This window comes from Theropithecus gelada, chromosome 3, assembly GCF_003255815.1.
Source record: "Theropithecus gelada isolate Dixy chromosome 3, Tgel_1.0, whole genome shotgun sequence".
NCBI classification, from domain to species: domain Eukaryota; kingdom Metazoa; phylum Chordata; class Mammalia; order Primates; family Cercopithecidae; genus Theropithecus; species Theropithecus gelada.
In genome coordinates, this window is record NC_037670.1 from 35,583,222 (window position 1) to 35,601,557 (window position 18,336).

General features: G+C 33.9%; 1 pseudogene across 1 annotated transcript in view; it reads left to right on the forward strand.

The window, feature by feature from the left end:
- Positions 1–18,090, forward strand: part of LOC112621581 — a 29,142-nt pseudogene extending 11,052 nt beyond the window's left edge. Inside the window, exon 2 of the transcript XR_003118750.1 lies at positions 18,021–18,090. The product of XR_003118750.1 is annotated as a eukaryotic initiation factor 4A-I-like (transcript). The remainder of the gene's footprint in view (positions 1–18,020) is intronic.
- The last annotated feature ends 246 nt before the right edge of the window (positions 18,091–18,336 follow it).

An 18,336-nucleotide genomic window follows, 5' to 3' on the forward strand; every position in this document is an offset into this window, starting at 1 on the left:
TTGCATTGGGAGTTATACCTGATGTAAATGACGAGTTGATGGGTGCAGTAGACCAACATGGCACAAGTATACATATGTAACAAACCTGCACGTTATGCACATGTACCCTACAACTTAAAGTATAATAATAATAAATAAATTTAAAAAAAAAAAAAAAAATCCTCCCAGACCTACCAGCTTATGTATTCATCCTGTCTTAGATCTTGGCCCTTGCCTATTTTCTAAGGGACAGACATAACGATAACTCAGGGACTTCCCAGGTCCAGACTACTCTCCCTGCTCTACCACCAGTAGAAGTTTGGCAGCCTCATGCAACGCACTGGCTGACAAGGAAAGACTTACCTTCACATGGTCACACTGGACCATATAAAGGTTATCTGCTTCTTCTGGCTTCCCAGGCTGACCAAATGACACATCCTCGATGTGAAATGTGAATGAGTCAATGCTCCATGGGGCACACTTATACCAATGAGAAACAATATGAAATTTTTCTCTTATTCTCAAAATCTTAGAAACAAAATAAGAAAAAATAGTTCACCTAAATTAGCAAACTTTTTCCTATAAAGCACCCACATTTTCTTGCAAATAAATATGTTAATCTGGAGAAATGTCACTAACATAAAATGAACTTCTCAATTAATAAAGGCCAATTTTGATGTATTTCTAGCACTTTCAAGCTAGAAAAAACGTGAATAGTTTTAAACTGAAGTGTTATACACTTTAGTTTTACAGTTTTATAGTTCTGGTAAATATTTGGCTTCTATGCTTTTAAGTTACCATTGTAACTCTGAAGCCATATTTTGATTTAATCCTGAAAGATTTCAAGAAGAAATCATGGACTACAAAACTTGTATAGAGTAACTGTTTTGTGTTAAGCAAATAAATGCAATGTTAAAAAATTCTGCATTGGACAAAAGTAAAGCAGTTTAGCTTACTCAAATAAAACAAGCTGAATGATGATCAGTGTATTCTTCTATATGTTATTATATCTTCAACCTCACCAGACTTTTGGCTGATAGTCACAACAGTGTGTCCTAAACTTTGTATTATCAGTTTTGATGTTTGTTTTCACTACAACTGACCATAAACACTTCAAGTTAGAGACTGTTACTGATACTATTTTTCTTTTTAATTATTAATGTTATGTGAAGTAACTGGTATATAGTAGGGAATCAATAAAGATTAGAGAAATTAACTTAAGAGGAAAAATGCACATTTGAAGCTAAAAATAAAATACTCAGAAAGGAAGTATTATGGGAGATATTTTAAGGACTTGACATTTCATTGATTAAGATTTTTTTTCTTCGTTGTGTAGTATCAAAGATCTTTCAAAAATTACAGGGATATCGACAGAGAAGAACATATTTAGAAACATCACATAATGATTCCAAAATATTATCTTTACTTTTAAGTTTTTTTTAAACTCCGTAACATAAACTTCCATGGGAATGGGATCACTTAAGGATAAGGAACTTTGGATTGCTACAGAGCCATAAATTACAAATTCCAACCAGTTGACAGATTGAGCTTTGAAAAAAAAGAAAAATGCAAACTCAAAAGTTTAAAATGTAAACATGTTGCCCAAAACCATTAAAAAGTCAGTTTGCATGATACTCTCAAGGTTGTTTTTTAAAAAAGGCTATTTGTTAAGTAAAGACAGTATTGTTCACCCTTTGAAGCTGATTCCCAAGGAGAAGAGGTGCCCTTCTGTTACTCGCTACGAAAATAAAAATGAAAACGAAAATATAAGGTTTTCTTTCATGCTTAGAGTTGTCCTAGGCCTGTGCTAATGCTTTCTACTGCTTTATTTCTAAAATTTTGTATATAGCTATAGGAAATCTTTTTTTTTTTTCTTAAGACTTTAATGCCTGGTTATCACACTACTGTAGAATTACTTCTCTATGAGGACCTTATCAGTGGCATTTAGTAGGCAATTCAAGAAGATAGCAAGCAATGAAAAGATTTGGAATTCTTCTTCTGGCTGTGAGATAATCAATGATGTTCTATAAAATCCTGGGAATTATATCATTTTGGAACTACTTGCTCTGTGGTTGTTATTGAGTAATTTTATAATATGACTTTTAGACAAATCACCACATTCATTTATTGATACAAGATTTAGTTATAGGGTCCTTGTTTTACACATGACAGCATGCTAGTGGGCTCTTCTGTTGGTGGAGGGGAGAGGAAGTTACAGGCCTGGACATTAAGCGACCTGCAGTTTCATAGAGGAGATGACATATGAGTCCAATTACAAAGACATTGTAGGAAGTTCTAAGAGTCTCACTCAAGGCTCTCATGTCTGCTCTTCTTCCTCTACACATTTGTCTTTTCCTCTCTCATCATTCAAAATTTCATCACCCATCCAAGATAGCGTCAGAAGTTCCAGACAAATACATTCCATTTTAAACTACAATTTTCCTGTTTTCAAGTTACTCTGTTACTGTTCTTCCACTGGAACTCTTTCTCCACTTCCCTTGAACTTATATCTCATTGGATCTCTCTACTTTTTCTTTACCCACTATTCTTTTCTCCTTATTTTTCATCCCATCAAGCTTAGATTTCATGATCCAATCTTTAATTACTTGGAGAATATTTGATCTTTCTGAATTCTCCTCTTCCAAAAACTCTGGCAAAACCCCAAACCAGTTATACCCACTTTCTTTTTGCCAGCACACATAAAGCTGAGTGTTGCACATAGGTATCAATATGAAGTTACCTATTTCAAACTCAAGAGAGTTCAAGTAAGTTGATTATATTACATAATTTTTCTACTGGGTAGCCTAGAGCCCCTTCAAATTCGTCTTGCTCAAAAATAACACTCCCCCTGGGAGAACATTTCCCCCTGTATGTTTCTTATCTCATTTTATGTCAACCCCATCTACCTAATTACCTAAGCCAGAAATCTATGTGTCACTCTTGATTGCATTGTCTCTCTTACTTGACAATTTCAATCAATCTCAAGGTTGAGTCAATTCTGATAGATGTATCCATCCCTTTTTCTAAAACTGCACTGTTACCTCTTGGTCAAGCCACCATCATATTTTGCATAGGTCATTAGAACAAACTCTTAATTCACCTCCTTACTTACAGTCTGCTTTCTTGCCAATACTTTTTATATGTTGAGTCCTCAGTAACATTTGAAAAACGCAAATCTGATAATTACTTCCTTGTGCTAAAAAGAATTTAATACTTTCCCATCCCATTTAGGAAAATGTTGCATCTCATGAACACTTACAAGCACTGTATCCTTTGGCCACACATAGTTATTCAGTATAATTTCTAATTGATGTCTCCCCGCTTTGCAGTCTATATCTGGCAATGCTGAATTTTTTTATTTTTATTTTTAAATTTAACTTCTTGGACAATACTTCATCATTTCTTGCTTCTGAAATTTTTCTTTAGCTTTCTTTTTGACTAGACAGTGCTTTCTTCTTCTTCTCTTTGTTTAACTAAATTCTATTTACCCTTTAGATTCATGAAAGTTTTCTTGAAACATATGGTCTTCATGTCATTATACCAAACATACTTCCAAATTCTTATGTAATAGCCACATAATCCACTAGACCACTGGTTCTGTGAAGGCAGAAAGTACATCTAATCTGTCTCAGCCTCTGTCTGGGATTTGCAGGGTATTCAGTGAATACACTTTAAAAATGAATGATGACGAAATTCTTACGGGGAAGTTCTATTCATATGACAGCATGGTTGGAAAAGTGGGTTAATAACTTTTAATGATAGCAGTGTAATCAAAGATATTAAATACTACAAACATTAAAGAATAGTAGAGAATGTTACTAAGAACGATATACCAACAAACTTGACAGAATAAAACAAATAGACAACTTTCTCAAAAAATACAATTTATCAAAGTTAACAATAAGAAAGAAAATCTGAATAATCCTAATCTCCATTAAGGAAATTAAATTTGTCACCATAAAGAAAGTTCCAGGCTGAGATAGTTGTACTGATAAATTCTGTCTAAAACTAAATAAATAAAATCAAGGTTATACACACATTTTCATTAAAAAAAGAGGAGGAGGGATGATCATTTTATAAGGTCAGCCTAATACTACATGAAAAGGTGAGAAATACCTCAATGAAAAAGAAAATTACAGACCAATGTCAGCCATGATTGTATTGTTATGAGTTGAATTGCGTTCTACTAAAATGCATGTTAGAATTCTAACCTCCAGTGCTTAAAAAGATCTCAAGGGATTTATTCTGAGTAAAAAAAAAAAAAATCTAAAAATATTACACACTTCAATATTCTATTAATACAACATTATTTTCTTTTTTAATAGCTTTATTTTTGAATTATAATTATGTATAATTATAGGAGACATAGTCAGTATGTATCTATCATATACAGTGTGAGATGATTGAATCAAATAAGTTAATATATCTAGCATCTTAAATACTCATTATTTACTCCTCCTATTTAACTTCAACTTGGATCTTTTGACTGACATGTCATTCTTCCTTTCAATCTCACCCCTGCCTCACCTCCAGGCTCTGGTAACTGCTTTTCTACTCTCTGCTTCTATAGTTAGATTGTTTTAGTTTTGCATATAAGTGAGAACATGCAGTTTTCCTCTTCTGTACTTGGTTTATTTCACTTTGCATGATGTCTTCCAGGTTCACCTATGTTGTTGCAAATGACAGAATTTCCTTCATCAAAGCTGAGTAGTATTCCATTGTTGATAAATGCCACGTTTTCTTTATCCATTCATCTGTTGATGGACATAGGTTGAGTCCATGTCTATTATAAACAATACTGTGATGAACATGGGAATGCAGATATCTTTTAGATGTACTGAATTTAAGTCTTTAGAATATATACCTAGAAGTGGGATTTCTGGATCAAATAGTAAAATTTGTTCTCTATTTTTTATAATTTTGTCATTTCAAGAATGCCATATTTTTAGTTTTTTGAAGAATTTCTATTACAGAAAACTGTATAGAGGTTCCTCAAAAACTAAAAATAAAACATTATTGAAATGAAAAAACAATGGACATGAAGAACAAATTTTTGTTCTCTAGGGTTTAGGGATCTTAGAGGTGGAAGGGGATAGATGAGACTATAAAGAGGTCGCGCTGTACAGATCTTTGTGTTATCTTAATTGGAGTGGTCGTCATACCAATCTAACATAGTGCTAAAATGAAAACACTCTATACACACATTGTATTAATGTTAATGTTCTGTTTTTTTATCGTATAGAGTTCTGTAAGATGTAACCTTTGGAAGAAACTCTTTGTAAGTTAAATAGGACTTCTCTGTACTATCTTCCCAACTTCTAATGAATCTGTAATTATTTCAAAACTAAAAAGGTAAAAGTAGTATTTATTGCAAAGAGCCAGTATTTTAATTCATTGTGAATGAATACTTTGGAAAAATACGATCAAAATAAATTACTAGAAAACTAAAATTAAACAAAGATACATAAACTGCAAACCCTTTTTTTAGAATCAGGAATCTCTCTCCATTTTTATAAATATAATGAGAACAAATATGGTATATGAAGAAAATAATTTCCAAAAGACTATATATTTTTATTAAAAGTATACACAGAGCCATCAATATTGAGAATTGCTAATATACTATTTGTCTTTCTGCAATCTCAGCTAAACAAAATGTATAAGTGACATGTGATTTCATGCAATGAAAACTTATTTTTGACACTTTGAGACTACTTTGTATAAACACATTTAAAGATTGTGATACGAATAAATGCAAACAGTTCATTTCTTCCCTGTTAACATGTCTAGGCTAGGTTTTATTCACAACATTCATTTATTCATAATTATCTGCACTATTTCTAGATTCCTGTTTTAGTGACACTCATTGTGCCCAAAACAATCTGCAGAGTTGTATTGTTAGAAACAAAATAAGAGCATTTAAATTAATTTCATCTAACTCACCATATTTATTTTTAACTGATATCCAAAAATGAAGTGATGATGTACTTTAAAAACACATCTTCAGTGATTCCACCAGTAGCTAGTTCCATAAATTTATCCTTTTTATTACATTTGAATTATCTTTCAATAAGAATGGTGTTCAGATCCATGCATTTCTTATGTGTGAAACATTTTTGGTAAAAAAAAAAATAAAATTCCAAACCTTTGGTTAAATGTTTGGTGATAACCTTTTGCAGGTGTTCAATAACAATATTATCACCTACCTCATTGGTAACTGTTATTAGCTTGCCATAAAACTTGTAAAAACTAGATTCCGTAAATTCTCAAAGTTTCATTTTCTGTCATTGAAAAAACTTGTTTTATTTCTACAATACCTAGAAATATTAACATCATTAAATACATACAAAATATCAGATAAACAAGTTACCCTGGCTATCACTGAACAGCTTTAAATTGTTGGACCAAACTGATTTCTTAAGAAGTGAAACATTAAAAGTGTGTTCAATAATTGAAGTGCTTTCCACAGAACTTTTGCTCTCCATGAATTTCATGGTTCTGTATGTAATAATGTGACTTTATAATCGGCTTCCATATTATTACTTGATACATAAAATAATCTTGAATTTAGTGTATTGGCATTTACTTAATTCACAGAATGTTACCATGCTATCAACGACTTTTTAAAGCTGACATTTAATGCCATGCAAGAGTTTTTTGATAAAGAAAACTGTGTTGATTTGCATTTTTTAAAAAGCACCATATCTGGGCAACCATTCAAGAATGTTTTCTGTGATAAATATTATGCCACGGAAACATGTACAAGAGATGTAATCTCTAAACTACACCAGTTGACGGTTCATATCATAGAGTTCGGATCTAGTCAGTTTACATGAGCAATGAAGAAAAAAGTTCTGTAATATCAATGTAAATTGAAATTGGGCTACACTAAAAGAATTTCCATGTCAGTAGTATCAGTGCATTAGTATAATCACAATGAAAAAAACACTTCACTAGTTTTAATTGTTCAATGAGTTGGTCTTCTATGTCATCACTCAGCTCCTGAGCATACAGTGTTATTGCAAAGTGGTATTTGATTGACTTCATAATACTAATTCACACTGCATTTCCAATCAAATATCTTTAATACCATACTTCACTGTCTCAGCAATTGTATATGTTTTCTCTAGTCTTAGCAACCCAAAGTGCTGTTTTACAATAAGACACATAGCACCAACATTCATATGTGAAATGCTGGGCATCTGCTTCTGTAGGCTTTTGAATTCAATACTCTTATACAAAGAATGTGGTTTTGAAAATTTATATCTTTTATGTAAATACCACATAGGTGTTGATTGTTTCATCCCTTCACTATACAATGCAACTCCACAAATGATGCACCATAGTTTTAGCATAGTATTATCAATTATGGTTAGAAAACTGATCTCAATATACTAGGATACACACTTCTAAGTAAAACAAGTATGAACTCTTTTTGGTCTTTAGCTTTTCCCTACTGTTTTTCTTCTCCATTATTTAACCTAAAATGTCTGTAGCTGAGAATCTACGCCTTCTCGTAACAAGCCCAGAGAAACTTATTTCTCTCCGTGTTAATTAGCATTAAACTTAAATAATGTAAATTGTATTTTCTTAGTATAACTAATAACATTAAATTACAATTTGAAAAACAGGCATCATTAAAAAGTAAAGTGCACCTAAATTTTTTTTTGAAGCATCCAAAGGCTTATATTTTCTCAAAATTTTACATACACTAGGGTTATAGGGCACAAACTAACCTTAAAGTGTCACCTGTTGCTATGTGGTTCTACTGCATATGACTAGCACACAGCTTAGAGCATATGTGATCCACAATTAACTGTACCATACCCTGGTCAGAAATAATCCCATTGATCAGAAACCTATATGGTCTGGCAACGTGAAATTGCTGCAGATATTCTGAAACACTTACTCTCAATTTTTATATTTATCTTGCCTTAGAGCTCTCCACTAACGCCAGTCCAGGAGATCATGCACTGAGCAGGCCAGGTCTAGAGGGCAGAGCAAACATTTAAAAAATGCTGCAAACATGTTAGCTACATATTATGATATCAGTATAAAGGAAACATACAGGGTGATGGGAGCAAATATTATAGCAATCCTGCTTACATCTCAGGGTCAGGAAAGTCCTAAGCAAAGATGAATGGGTTAGGGCAGCCTTCTAGGCAGAAAATGAGGAGACATCAAAATGCATGTGCTCCAGGAATGGAAAAAAGCCTATAGTTGCTCTAGGTTGTGAGACAGAGGAAAGGCCCAGGAAGTGGACAAGAAGCAAAAGAAGAACCCAGGCATTGTGTACCATAATAATGAGGCTAGATTTGTCCTAAAGTTTGAGAGATGACATTAAACAAAACACAGCAGGTTGTGGTTGTGAGGGAAGATAATCAGATTTGTCCCACGTGGGCCTGATTGAAGAGAACTCTGTTGGAAAGAGCCTGGGGCCCAATGTTCCACTGACTGTAAAGCATAGTGGGTGGGAAAGAGACCAAACAGGAAGCCCTGTTTTTAACTTTTAAGTTCAGGGGTGTATGTGCAGGTGTGTTACATAGGTAAACTTGTGTCATGGGGATTGTATCAACTATTTCATCATCCAGATATTAAACCTAGTACCCATTAGTAATTTTTCCTGATCTTCTCCCTCCTACCACCCTCTACATTGAAGTAGTCCCCTCAGGGTGTGTAGCTCCCCTCTGTGGGTCCTTGTGTTCTCATCATTTAGCTCCCACTTATAAGGTAACATGTGGTATTTGTTTTTCTCTTTCTGTATTAGTTTGCTAAGGATAATGACCTCCAGCTCCATACATGTCCCTGCAAAGGAAATGATCTTGCTCTGTTTTATGGCTGCATAGTATTCTATGGCATATATGTACCACATTTTGTTTATCCAGTCTATCATTGATGGGCATCTAGGTTGATTCCATGTCTTTGTTATTATTAATAGTGCTGCAATGAACATATACATCCATGTATCCTTATAATAGAACAATTTATAGTCCTTTGGGTATATACCCAGTCATAAGATTACTGAGTCAAATGGTAGTTCTGTCTTTAGGTCTTTCAAGAATCACCACACTGTCTTCCACAATGTCTGAATTTATACTTCCACCAACAATGTATAAGCAAACATTCCTTTTTCACTCCACACCCTCGCTAGCATCTGTTCTTTGCTTGTTTGTTTGTTTGTTTTTGAGATGGAGTCTTTTTCTGTCACCTAGGCTAGAGTGCAGTGGCATGGTCTTGGCTCACTGCAACCTCTGCCTCCTGGGTTTCAGCAATTCTCCTGCCTCAGCTTCCCAAATAGCTGGGATTACAGGTACATGCCACCACGCCCGGCTAATTTTTGTATTTGTAGTAGAGACAGGGTTTGCCATGTTGGTGAGGCTGGTCTCGAACTCCTGACCTCAGGTCATCCACCCGCCTCAGCCTCCCCAAGTGATGAGATTACAGGCATGAGCCACCATGCCCCACCTTGATTTTTTAATAATAACCATCCGATTGTTGTGAGATGGTATCTCATTGTGGTTCTGATTTGCATTTCTCTAATGATCAGTGATGTTGAGATTTTTTTTTTTATATATATATATAATTGTTGGTCACATGTATATCCTCTTTGGTTCTTTTGGTTTCATATGAATTTTGAAATAAATTTTTGACAATTTGTTTATACTGTGTGTGACCAGTTGTGATCGGAATATATTGTAGAAACTCAAGTAAATATCTTCGAATGACTCAGTGAATCGATTTATTTGGGATGCTTTAAAAACAGTATAACTTTTTCCTAACGCAGAATGTCCTAGTAGAAATAAAAAATATAGTATATCAATAATTCATAGCATTCCCAAGAAAGGATACAAGTAATTGTATCAAGTAAAATGATAAACTAATGCAAGTCTTAATGATGATGCCCAACATCAAGTCATTTTTAAGAATCACAAGCAGTGTAGCAGTATTATTGCTAATGCTTTAAAGCTGAGCCATTTTTTCTTAGATATTTATAGGATGACTTTGTAGGTAAAATACAGGAGTAAATACCTGTGCTAGATAGTTTTATTTCACAGTTATTCATTCTTCCTTTCCTGTAAGAAAATTATACATTGTTGCTCATTGACATCAGGCTTAGGGGCCCCTTACGGACAGACTATATATTGTCTGCTCTATTGATGTTTGACCTGACCATGTGATGTGCTTGGAGTAAATGTAGCCAAGATGTATATTGTTTTTGAGAAGAAACTTTACGAGGTACTAATAAAATTTCTATGCCTATTTGTTTCTGTTTTGTGTATGGGTCCTGGAATAAAAATATATGGATGAGGATTGCAGCTGACTTCAGCCTACATGTAGTTTGAATATTAAGTAAGTGTTGATTTATTATTGTAAGCCTCTGAGATTACATGGATTGTTGTTTCCCCAGCAAACCTGGCTAAACCATTCCGACTGCTACAATTTGACTAAATAAATGTAGTATGTATGGCAGAGACTTCATCCTTATTTGTTTATTGCTGAGTTTTCAGTTCCTAGATGTTACTAGCACACAGTTATAACTCAATGAATATTTCTGGATGAATTAATAGAATGGTGAAAGGAGAGAATAAAATAAGAGGATAGGTACCTTCATTATGGGGCACATTTTGAAAGTCAATTTAGCAATAGAAAATGAAGCTAGATATAGAATGAGGTCACATTGAGAAAAGCTAAGAATATCAGTTGAGTCAGATTTTATGCAGTACAAAATAATTCAGAATTGTATATTTTTAGCAGATTTTTCATTATTCTTCAACTCACTTTAATCTGTTGTCTCCCTCTACTAGTCCCCCAAATGTCTTCTCAATGTATATATTTAAGGTTTAATCTTTCTTGACATTTCATCAGCTTTCAAAAACGTTTACCACTAACTTTTTCCAAAGCAACTTATTTCTTCTAAAATGCCACACATCTGCTGATTTTTCTATTTACTCCCCTGTTCTCTTCGGGCATTAAGCATTGACATTTCATCCTAACTCCTCTTCCTTAGCAGTCCATACTCGCTTTCTGGTTGACTTAATATATAATCACAGCTTCAATCCTACCTATTCAGGAATAGTGGATACAATATCACTTCTAATATTTAGCTCTAGCCTGAGCTATAGGTGAATGATGTCTATCTTTGGCAACTGAAACTAGTTTTCTTTAAAAGACACAGGCAAAGTCAAAGATATTGTACATTTTTTAGAGATTGCATAAAATGAGTTGCTCTGATAAAATGATAGAGGTAGAATCCAAATAAGAATAAGTTGAAGAATTAACCTGTGATGAGGAAACAGAGGATAAACACAGACATCCTTGATGAAGTTTGTGATGGGATACAGGTTGACAGCAGTAAGGGAAAGTGAATATTTTTCAATTCAAGTACATTTCACATTTGCATGATTGGTAGCAAAAAATAAATACATAAAAACCATCAATAGCTTTTATAAGAGGTAATTATTATGTTAGAGGGCTAAACACTACAAAATTGGCATGCATTTTAGATTTTCCCCCAATCTGATACTCAAAAAAAATTCTTGCCAAGTTGTAAAAGTAAACATTGTATTTATGGGTTTGTTATTATTCATAGATTCAATATACTGACTGCCATTCATTAAGCCACTTGAACATGTAACTAAGGCCTCCCCAAGTTTAAAAAGCATAATTTTGAGGTACAGAGTAACATATAATAGTATATTCTATATAACTCTTTCCATCTGGAAATGAACATCTACATTTACATGCTTGAGATACTTGCTGGGTGTGATTGTCAATTTTATGTTGACTTGGTGCCTAGACATTGCTGTGAAAGCATTTTTTAGATGTAATTAACATTTAAATTAGTAGCATTGGGGGTAAAGCTGATTACCCTCCATAATTCAATGGACCTTATTCAGTAAGGTGAAGGCCTTAAGGGAAAAGATTCAGTCTTCAGACTCAAGACTGCAACATCAATCCTTCCTTAGGTCTCCAGACTATTGGTTCTGCTTCTGTGGAGATCACTGACTAATACACTGGGATTCTCTCGCTTTGCAAACAGAAATGGGAGGCAATTTGGAAGGGACTTATAAGACTTTTAAGACACAGGCAATGTGGTAGTAGTTCTATTCACTTAATGAATATTCTTTAAAATATACTTTCCAATATATATTCTCTGCAGCATTAATGATATATTCCACAATATGATTAAATTAAAAAATAAAAATTATTTTAAAAATAATTTCAAAATAAAATTTAAATTTGACATTCAATTTCAAGATGAATATATAATATACAATATATAAACCAACATCCATTTATTTCATTTATGAAATCAATTCCAGTTGCCCCTCTGTATAAAACAGATGAGGTCTTATAGAATCTCAGGTATGACATTTTGGCCATGTGTGCTCTAATTTTCCTTCCTTCCTTCCTTCCTTCCTTCCTTCCTTCCTTCCTTCCTTCCTTCCTCCCTTCCTCCCTCCCTCCCTTCTTTCCATTGCTGCTTCTGCCTCTGCCTCCTTCCTTCCTTCCTTTCTTTCTCTCTTTCTTTCTTCTTTTCCTTTTTTTCCTTCTTTCTTTTTTCTTTCAATTTTTTTCTATTTTTAAAGTTACTTTGGTAGGCCTCTTTAGAGATAATCTTTAGAATATAATGAAATATGAAATAAAAATAACTTTTAATATTCTTCATTGAAGGTAAGTAATAATTGAAAAATCTCTCACTATATTTTCTTTACCCCTTTTCTACAAAACTATGTAATTCTGTTTATCAATCCCTCAGGTCTTTCTTTGAGCTAGATGGTAAGATATTTACTACTCTATAGAATAAACCTTAATATTTAGCTTCTAAATATCAATTTTTAAGCCAGCTTGAGGACAGCCCTTTAGGTATATCTAATGCAAAGAAGTTCAGTAACATTGTAGTTAACTGGGAAAAGGTCATCAGTGTGCCTGGCATTCTTGTAATCATTCTATGTCATATGGTTTGGCTCTATGACCCCACCCAAATCACATCTCAAATTGTCAGGGGAGGGACCTTCAGGGAGGTGATTGGATCATGGGTTTTTTTTTTTTTTTTTTTTTCCCCATTCTGTTCTTGTGAGAATGAGAGAGTTCTCATGAGATCTGATAGTTTTAATAGTGGCAGTTTTTCCTGCGCTTTCCCTTCTCTTCTGCTGTCATGTAAGACCTGTCTTGCTTCCCCTTCCCCTTCTACCATGATTGTAAGTTTCCTGAGGCCTCCCCAGCCATGCAGAACTGTCAGTCAATTAAACCTCTTTCCTTTATAAATTACCCAGTCTCAGGTATTTTTTATAGCAGTTTGAGAATGGACTAATATATAATGTAAGTAGATCCTCCCCACAAAGGGCTGGCAAAGGACCTTTTACATAAACAAAGGGTTAGACAGGAGCCTTGCCATAAGTCTCTTCATCTTAGCCATCAATGGCCCAAAACTGTTAAAGGAAAGGAGAAAACTGGTCCCAGAAATGATTCCGTTTCATTCTTATTCTTTGTTAAACTTGTTCCCAAACTGAATGCGAAAGCCAACAACTGAAAGCCCCAATCATAGTTTCCACCAAAAAGATGCCAGTTTTGACAGTTCCTCTCATCTCCTGGAAGCATCTGATTTAGACGGCTCCATTAGTAGGTCAAGTGATGTTTAAATAACACTGTCCCAGCTGCAAATTGATTCAGTTTACTTTTTAAATCTCCAAATGTTTTTGTTGCAATAGAAAGTTTGGGGACCAGGCGTTCGCGTTTGTAATCCCAGCACTTTGGGAGGTCAATGCGAATGGAGCCCAGAGAGTTCAAGATCAGCCTGGGCAACATGGTGAAACCCCATCTCTACAGCCTAGGCAACAGAGTGAGACATTGTCTAAAAAATGTAAAAAGAGAGAGTTTGTAATTTCTAACTCTAATTTTTAAAATTATGTCAAGAACTGATTTTAAAAAGAACAGATTAAAATGGAAATGGAAATACATTACAATATTATTACAAGTGTACACATGTATCTGTAACAGTTATACTCTGATAATGAAAGGCAAGCTCTTAGTAGAAATAAAATATATTTCTATTACGTAATTACTTGCTTTTGTTGCTTCCTGTGGAATTCAAAGTGAGTTAAACAAATGAAATGGCTGAATCATTGGCTTGCTTTTTCTATGCAGAATTTAAGAACTAAAGCTTTGTGATGATCAAATATAACATTCTGGACTTTATTACATTAAACAGTCTAATACACATTTGGTTTTACATTTATTAAAATGAATTTCCTTTAGACACTTTGAATTTGCCTTCTCTGAGATCCATTTATGAATTAGGCTGTTTGGCCAATGACTAGATATCAAGGAGTGAATGAGAGAACTGTTCTCATTTGCTTCAGTAAAAATTCAGCCACATTCTTTTTATGGGGTTGATTTGTTTTCCAATTCTAATTCCCAGTCACTCCTCATTGGTCTTTCAAAGACAGACATTTGTGTAAATGACAATATGCAATTATTTCATAAAAAGTAACATATCCTTCCAAATGTTTATTAATGGCTTTGAATTGTCTTTTGTAAATGTTTTGGATTTGTCATTTATTTTCCTCAAAAACCTGTAATGAGGAAAATAGATATCTATATTCGAAGTCAATTCCCAATTGAAACGATGTAACTTTTTAGTCCAGGAATACACCAGGTTTAACTACTTTCACATCAGATTCAAGTTGCATTCCTATATTTAAGGCCTTATTACAAACAAACATGTGTCCAGGCAATACTGATATTCTCCTGTAACATTGAAATGAGATCAAAAAAATAAAAATTCTTATTCTATTTCAATTTTCATCTTAGCAAAAACAGTAGCAGAATGGAATAATGTCCAAAATCTAGTTCCAGGTGCAATTATTATATGTTTCTAAAATTTGCAGAAATGAAAAGACTATTTTGAGCCTTTTAGAATAGATCATTATGATTCCACATGGCTAGCACTGACTTATGCTAAAGGCATTATAACCTGTGATATCATGTGAAAAACAAAATAATTCCAGCCTTCACACAAAATGTTTCTGATGTCATAGACCTAGGACTGTTGCTTATTGTCTGTAAATGATCATTTGCTATAAATGTATTTATGCTAAATTGAATTATTTAATGTTAAAAATATTCTACCTGAATATATTTTAATACATTAAATATATTATTTATAAGTAACATAGATGCTTATTTACTTACAATAGGATTATGTCCAATAAAGTAATCTTAAAATGAAAATATAGTAAGTCAAAACGCATTTAATAAATCTAATCTACCAAACATCATAGCTTATCTACACTGGCCCACCCTAAACATACCCTTCACATCTACATTAGCTTATGATTGGGCAAAATCATCTAACAGTAAGCCTATTTTATAATTAACTGTGCGATAGCTCATATAACATATTGAATACTGAATGTGACAAACAGAGTGATTGTATGGAATCTAATGAATGCTTATCACTTTTGTACCATCATAAAGTTGAAAAATTCTAAGCCAATATTATAAGTTGGGGACTGTTTGTATTTATATTAAATATTATAAATATTTAATGGAATAAATGCTTTGTGAACATTTTGGAGTAAGTTTGAATTACTGTTTCTCTGAATGACTTGTTTTGAGTAGATACAGTTATAAACTGCCATAAAAATAGATCTTTTACATGCTAACTAATTGCATATTTTTTCAAGTAAAATTATGCTAACCAATACTGTGGTTAAAATACTCTTGTGTAATCGAAAGAAATGAGCAAAGACCCAGTTAGTCGGGGCTATGTGTAATGCGTACTGCTGGCCTGGTCAGATAATTTTTTAATAACTTTAAAATAAAGTAAATTAAGCAAACAACAACAAAAACAACTAAATTTGACATTCAATATTTAGACCTGCTATCTCTGACTTTAACTTTTTTTTTTTTTTTTAGATGGAGTTTCACTCTGTCGCCCAGACAGGAGTGCAGTGGTACGATCTTGGCTCGCTGCAACCTCCGCCTCCCTGTTTCAAGCAATTATCTAGCCTCAGCCTCCAGAGTAGCTGGAACTACAGATGTAAACCACCATGCCCAGCTAATTTTTGTATTTTAAGTAGAGATGGGGTTTCACCATATTGGCCAGGCTGGTCTGGAACTCCTGACCTTGTGATCCGCCCACCTCAGCCTCCCAAAGTGCTGGGATTACAGGTGTGAGCCACCACGCCTGGCTTGACTTCTAAAAAAATAAAAACTAAAATATAATTTAGTATAGTTTAAAATCAATTATCTGCCCTGATGGTGACATATTTCTTCAATGAAAATCAAACAATTAATAAATTATTCATTCTAAATGTTGTCTTTAGCTAATTTATTTTGTTAAAAGTGTTTTCATATTAAACTACAGATTGACTGCTTTTCTCACTGTTCTCTTGATTTTATAAATGTAGTCTCTTGATTTTATGAATATATATTTCCTAGATTTTCTAAGAGATTGCCAGATTATGAACTCTTTACCCACATAGAATTCATGCTGTTTAATTTCTTCTACATGGGTATTTGTTTAGTATGTACACAGCAGTTGAAATAAGCCTTTGTGTGTAAAGAAATGCATTAGAAAAAGATTTAAGTGAAGATTTTCAATGAACAAACTTGTATGGGTTCACAACAAGCCTAGTAACCTCTTAAGAAAGAATCTACTAAGTCTTTCAAAAGTTTTGATTATAAGGCTAAATTAATGATTGAAATTTAATTCTACACATGGCTAAATAAAACTGTTAGCCAGACAATAATGGGGCTATTTTTCCCTGTAAATCCTTCATATCTTTCTAATAATGTACTGTGTGAAAAGTTTTAAAAATTTTGTTAGAGAAATTACAGTGGTACTTCAGTTGAACTACATGTATGTGTATAATTAAGGCGACCCAGCTTTTATTTTAGTAATTTAACCTTCATGGGTAATGCATTTGATGCATTTCTATGAACTTTCTCATTATGTAATATTAAAAGTATATCCTCAGCTTCCTTTATAAAATTGTCCATAAAAGAGTATAGAGAAATAAGATGGTACAGATAACTATAGTAAGAGTTTATTATAACAGCTAAACACAGTATTTGAAGCTAGCCCGCCAAGATTTCAATCACACCCAGATTTTGCTAGCTCTGTGATTTGGATTAGGCCTTACCCCACCTGGCCTCAGGTTCCTCATCTGCACAGGGATGAATAATAACAGTACCCACCTCAGAGCCATTATGAAGATTGCAGTAGTTAATGTAGCTGCCACGCAGGAGGCAGCCATAATCATACCTCACCAAAAATATGGCAGTGTTTCCCAAATCTCACTGGCTGTGGAAAATTGCTTAATGTTGAAGAGAGGAATAAATAAGGAGGATAATTTTAAAAATAATAAAAAGCACTAAAAGACAAAAGTGAAAATGATATTTCTAGAGTGAGATAGTATGAAGATTTTTAGCACTCAAAACAAGTAAGACAAAAATAGTACTTTCAGCAAAAGTTGAAATTGGCAGCAGCAGAAAGACAAGGTAAAAATGTGTTTAAGTTGGAGTTCCCTCAGATTTGATGAGTATATAAGATAGAAAACATGCTCCAGTGAAAGGCAGGAGCATGATAAGTAGCCTAATTACACCAGCATAATCTGACTTGCCAACTGGCATTATTCTTTTTTCTTAAGAAATTAATGAAATTGGCCAGGCGCGGTGGCTCAAGCCTGTAATCCCAGCACTTTGGGAGGCCAAGACGGGCGGATCACGAGGTCAGGAGATCAAGACCATCTTGGCTAACCCAGTAAAACTCGTCTCTACTAAAAAATACAAAAAACTAGCCGGGCGAGGTGGCGGGCGCCTGTAGTCCCAGCTACTCGGGAGGCTGAGGCAGGAGAATGGCATGAACCCAGGAGGCGGAGCTTGCAGTGAGCTGAGATCCGGCCACTGCACTCCAGCCTGGGCGACAGAGCGAGACTCCGTCTCAAAAAAAAAAAAAAAAAAAAAAAAGAAATGAATGAAATTACAAATAAGTTGATTCTTCAGTGTATTTGTTTTTTATGTTTCATATTCAGGTTTGGTTGCGTGTTTGGAGGGGGCATTAAACATCAGCTGCCCCATTCTGACAACAACCCTGCAAAGTAATTAGTATTATTCTCCTCATTCCACAAAGGAAAAAATCAAGTCTCAGAGAAGGAAAGTAACTTTCATCTTAAAAACAGTGGGGGAAGAGCTGGTTTGTATAATGGTCAATTTCAAATATTTGAACAGTTTAAAAGATTGGGATGCAAAAATATCTTATAGGCTATTTATTTAGGAGAGAAATGTGTTCTGTTCCTTGCTGCAGTGTAACTGTTGAAGGGCATATGACAAAAAAAGAAAAACATTTTG